This window comes from Physeter macrocephalus, chromosome 3 (assembly GCF_002837175.3).
Source record: "Physeter macrocephalus isolate SW-GA chromosome 3, ASM283717v5, whole genome shotgun sequence".
NCBI lineage: Eukaryota > Metazoa > Chordata > Mammalia > Artiodactyla > Physeteridae > Physeter > Physeter macrocephalus.
The window spans coordinates 5,101,540-5,107,082 of NC_041216.1; the positions used below are offsets into that span (position 1 = coordinate 5,101,540).

At 45.1% G+C, this 5,543-nt stretch overlaps 1 pseudogene; it reads left to right on the plus strand.

The window, feature by feature from the left end:
* The first annotated feature begins 3,412 nt into the window (after positions 1-3,412).
* Positions 3,413-4,595, plus strand: LOC102984100 (Krueppel-like factor 17; annotated as a pseudogene).
* Positions 4,596-5,543: the final 948 nt, after the last annotated feature.

Here is a 5,543-nt window from a genome sequence, read left to right on the forward strand (position 1 = left end):
ACAATAATTGACTAGTTATCATCATTATTTCTTAAAATGGCCCTTGGGTGTTGCCCAGCAGAAGCCCTGGTCCAGCTGGATGCAGGTGCTGTTGCATAGGGCAGCATTGCCATGCTATTGCATCTGCTTTTGAGTGTCCCTCTCTGGGATTGCCCCAAATTACCCTCTTAATTGTAGGCACCATTGGCTGGCAATATCCAGCCACCACCCTGCCTTTCAGAGCTCTCACTGCATCTAGGTGTTAAGGGAGCAGGGTGGAGGGAGCTTGGTACACTGTTATTTATTTGTCCTGAAAACGTGATTCTGCTCTAAATCTGATTTCCATCTGCTAGATGCACCCCCCACGAATGGGCAGGAGGTTGCTCCATTACTGCTCATCACATTGAATTTGGCCAGCTTCAGAAATACCCCACAACAGATGCCTTCTTGCTAAGTCACCAGGTCTTCTGCCATCACAACCTTTCCAATGAGCATCACTGGGTTTATTCTGTTCAGCAGTCCTCTCACTTCCCCATGTAAAACAAAATCCATACAATCCCTGTGGAGACTGGTTTGGATGATGTTAAATAGCCTTCCATCACTGCCATCACTGACTTCCAGCCCCTTTTTCAATGCACAGGTCCAATTTAGGACAGAATAATACATTGCGTTTAAGTTCAGCTCGAGAAATGTCTGTTGAGTACCTACTGTGTTCCAAACCCGGTGCCCAGAGCTGGATGCCCAGCTTATTTAGTAGCTGACTTTTCTGTGACTTGTATTGCAGAGTCTAGGAGCTAGATTAAAGCAGCATTAAGCAGAGAGTGAGTGCGAATGCAGTCCATCTAGGACTTGGAATTATTAGGGTCATCACTCTAGGTTGTTTTGTTTTTTTTTTCTCGTTACGCGAGCCTCTCACTGTTGTGGCCTCTCCCACTGCGGAGCACAGGCTCCGGACGCGCAGGCTCAGTGGCCACGGCTCACGGGCCCAGCTGCTCCGCAGCATGTGGGATCCTCCTGCACCGGGGCACGAACCCGTGTCCCCTGCATCGGCAGGCGGACCCCCAACCACTGCACCACCAGGGAAGCCCCACTCTAGGTTTTTATTCAACGAAAACACTTTATACTAGGCCTTGTGCTGGGTGCTAGGGAAATAAAGATGAATATGATAATCCCTGTTCTCAAGGAGCTCACAATCTGGGGGTAGGGGAGACAGATACATAAAGAGAGGATTACAGTATCGTGTGATGTGGGCTGTGAGAGAGGAAAATGTGGGGTCGGGGGGACCCCACCTGACACAGACTAAGGAGGGATGACCGGTATGAGAGAAGGCTCCCCCAGCCTATGTGATGTGTGAGCTGAATCTTGAGGGATGAATTAGCGCTTGCCAAGGGGGTATAGGCGGTAATGTCAAGGCAGCACATGCAAAATCGCAAAGATGTGAGGAAGCCGGCCCGTTCAGGAATGCTAATTACTTCAGCTTCAAAGAGAAGGAAGAGTAAGAGATGCGTCTGGAGAGGAAGACAAGGACAAAATTATCAGGAGTTTCTTAGGTTAACTAAGGAATCAGGCTATTGTCCTAACACGCTGGAGTCCAGATCAGTTAGAAAGCTTCTGTAATAATGCTGAAGAGAAATGATAGAACCAAACAAAGGGGGTAGCTGTGAGAATAGAGATAAGGTTGGTTCTAAGACATCTTTTGAAGATTAAAGCTACAGGATTTGCTGATGCATTGAAAATGGGAGGGGAAACAGATAAGGTTAAAATCAAAGGTTGCACCCGTGTTTCTGGTTTAAGTGAAGGGTAGATTACAAAGAGCTAATAATATAATGGTAACAATAACAATAGTATTTAAAAAGAATAACTAATGTGGGAGACTTGGGAGTGGAGTTTTAAAAAGTCCTAAATAAAGGGAAGAAGCAAGGATTAAGCAATGGGAAAAAAGAAACATGGAAGACAAAAAGAAAAAAGAAAATTCAATTGAAAAATTAGAGATGTTTCCAAAGATGCATATAGAATATCTATACCAGAAGAGACAATCAAAGACATAATTTTGAAAAAAGAAAAGAAAAATAAAAAGCAAAGCTTTCTGAGGCGAAATTAAAGGTGAATATATAAATCAAAAAGGTTCACCAAGTTATGATAAAAATAAACAAAATTTATTGAATATTTAGAAATTTATTTAGGAATATTGAAATCTCTCACCATAGTTGTATTTCTGATTATTTACTGTCATATTTCTGAGAGCTTTTGCTCTATATCTTGGATGCAAAATTATTTTGTGCCTAAGCATGCTTGAAATTATACTTTCATTTTAAACTGTGCATTCTGTCAATAAAACCCAAGTTTTGCAGAACTTCTTAGCACGTGTTAACAGAGGACACCACAATTTCACTAGCTCTTGGTCCCACCCACTCATATAGGCTCTGTAGACTTCCTCACAGTCCCTCTCTGTTATATTTAGGAGTACTCAGGGGACAGGGGTTCATATCTGCTCATTAACAAGTTCCCTCCCCTGGACTGCCCCCTCTGCCCCACCAGTCATCCACTTGTGAGCTCCATATCTTCTAGTACCATAATTTTTCATGAGAATTCTTTGAGGACTGACATGTCTACCTGGTGTTACTGCCCTTCTTCTAGGTTCATGAATGATATTGCTCTGTGGTCTACTTTTCTTATGTTGTCTGTGTCTGTTTTTGGTATTTGGATAATGTTGACTTCATAGAATGAGTTAGGAGGTGTTCCTCCTGCCTTGATTGTTTTCAGTTTGTGTAGAATTTTGTTTGATAGAATCCATCATTGAGGCCATCCAGGACTGGAGTTTTCTTTGTAAGAAGATTTTGAAATTATGAATTCTATTTCTTATATAAATATATATATGACAATTCAGATTTTCTATTTATTCTTCAGTCACTTTTAAATTGTGTCTTTCAATAAAATCATCCCAATGTTCATAGCAGCATTGTTTACAGTAGCCAAGATATGGAAGCAATCTAAGTGTCCATCAACAGACGAATGGATAAAGATGTGGTGATATATACAGTGGAATACTACTCAGCCATAAAAAGAATGAAATTTTGCCATTCGCAACAATGTGAAAGGACCTGGGGGGAATTATGCTAAGTGAAATAAGTCAGAGAAAGACAAATACTGTATAGTATCACTTATATGTGGAATCTAAAAAAGGCAAGAAACTAATGAATATTACAAAAAAGAAACAGACTCACAGATAAAGAGAACAAACTAGTGGTTACCAGTGGGGACAGGGAAGGGTGGGGAGAGGCACTATAGGGTTAGGGGATTAAGAAGTACAAACTATTGTGTATAAAATAAGCTATAAAGATATATTGCGGTGGTGGTGCCGCGACACCAGACTGCAACGCTCGGCGAGTCTGAGCTCTGTTCATGTGTGGGTCTGGACCCTCGTGCAGGCTCGATGTGCAGCCGATCCCAGGTTAAGATGGAGCAGGGAGCCGAGGACCTAAGCCAGTGGCATGGGGCTCCGCACCAGTTCACAGAGGCTACTGAGAAGTCAATGTCCATCTTGGACGTGTCTTCATCTCCCGAAGCAGTGGAGTGCACACCTCTTGGAACCATGGCCCATCAGGCATTCAACGCATCCCTCAGTGCATAGAGCTGGAGACGACCTCCTTGGTCTCTGCTGAGGCACCCAGGCAGAACGCCAGTGAAATGGGTCCACACTTCAGTATGTTGCCGCCTGACCACGGTGTGAGCTACTGCCCCCAAGTGACTTTCACTCCTTCCCAGATGATTTACACTGAGGGAATGTCTCCTTCCTAGACAGGAATGATGATTTTCAAGGGGCCCCAGGCAATGCCCTTAGAGAGCCCAGTATTCCAGCGGTGGCCACGACCTTTGGTGGGAATCTAAGGATGTCCCCCAATGGGCCGCCAGTCTCACCTGCCAGTGGAATCCCAATGATGTCCCACATCAGAATGCAAACAATGCCTTATTCTGGCCTCCCAACAGTAACTTCTAATGGAGGCCCTTTAACACCTAAAACATTATTGGATCCAACCATGCCTTCCACTGAGGCCCTGGCAATGCTCCGCTCTTTGGATCAGATGTTGCCCCCTAGAAACCCCCACAACTATGGGATGCCCCCAGCTGGATCACCATTATTGCTGGCTTTGGAATCCCAGGGCTCTTTTGTGAGCCAGCCAGTCTCCCAGGAAGACCCCTTCCTACCTAAGCAGCCCTTACCTGCTCCACGGAGAGCAGAGCAGTACTCCGGGGCCCAGGAAAGGGCTCCCAGGAGGAGATCCCCAGTTTCAAGGCCTTACCGCCGTGACTATGAGAACTGTGAAAAAGCTTACACTAAGCACTCCCACCTCGTGAGTCACCAATGCAAACACACAGGTGAAAGGCCCTATAAATGCATGTGGGAAGCCTGTACTTGGTCCTTCAATGAACTTGGAAGACATACTCGGATACACACCAAATACCGACCACATAAATGTGATCAGTGCGGCTGACAGTTCATGAGATCTGACCATCTCAGGCAACACCAAAGGACTCATATGCGGGTGCCAACATCCCCAGACCCACCGGCTGACAGTGGACATATGGCTGGTCCTCCTCCTGCTCCTGGTCTTTAGGTCAATCTGCTCTTCCCCTCATTTTGGTTTCTCTGCTCAGATCCTGCCTGCCTCTGACCAGCTAGTCTCTTTGGTAGGTGTAGGCTTTGATGAAGACAGAAAGATTATGAGGCAGTGTGGAAGCCCATATGAGCTCTGGACCTAGTCGGGGCTCCTCAAAAACTGTCTTGGGTGTCCTCACATCTCTGGGGCCACCTACTTTTGTGCCAAGTTCAGCCACATGGCAAGATGGAGCAAAGTAGTGATTGGGAGCTTTATAAAAAGCTCTTTATCTTATGTCACTCCCAGATTGAAACCCTTTAGCGACTCTCCTTTGCCTGCTACATAAAATCTAAGTTCCTTATCTTGGTCTTTGACAGTTTCCAGAGACAGACTTTTAGGAAAGGTATTTGATCATTATTCCAGATTCCCTCTTCTGGTAAAAGAAAAACAGCATTGGACTGTTGTGAATACATCTTATGTACAAAATCAGATTCTGTCTGGCACTCACCAGCCTCATGCCCAGAGTTTGTCTCCTCCCATCATTTCCAGACTTGGATGGAATGCCCCCACAAGACATGGGATCTGGCACCTCAAGTAGCCACTAGCAACCCAGGAATGTGGAAGAGTTAGTGCTCTTGGGGTAACATTTGACTAATGGGAGATGGGAGAAATCCAGGCCCATAAATTTCCTCTTCTTCCCTCCCTTCCCTGAACTGGTCTGGTGCAAGACACCATTTCTCCCAATGGGGAGACCTCTCAAGTAGCCAGTGGACACACCTTCTGTGCCTCTTCCAGGCTTGTCATGAAGCAGACTCAACCTGCTATCACCTGGCATTGCCTCCCATCCTCTTGCATCGAGTCCCTTTTCTCACTCTCAATGCCCTGTATTTGCATCACCCAAATAAAACATCGGTACTTAAAAAAAAAAAAAAAGATATATTGCACAACACAGGGAATATAGCCAAT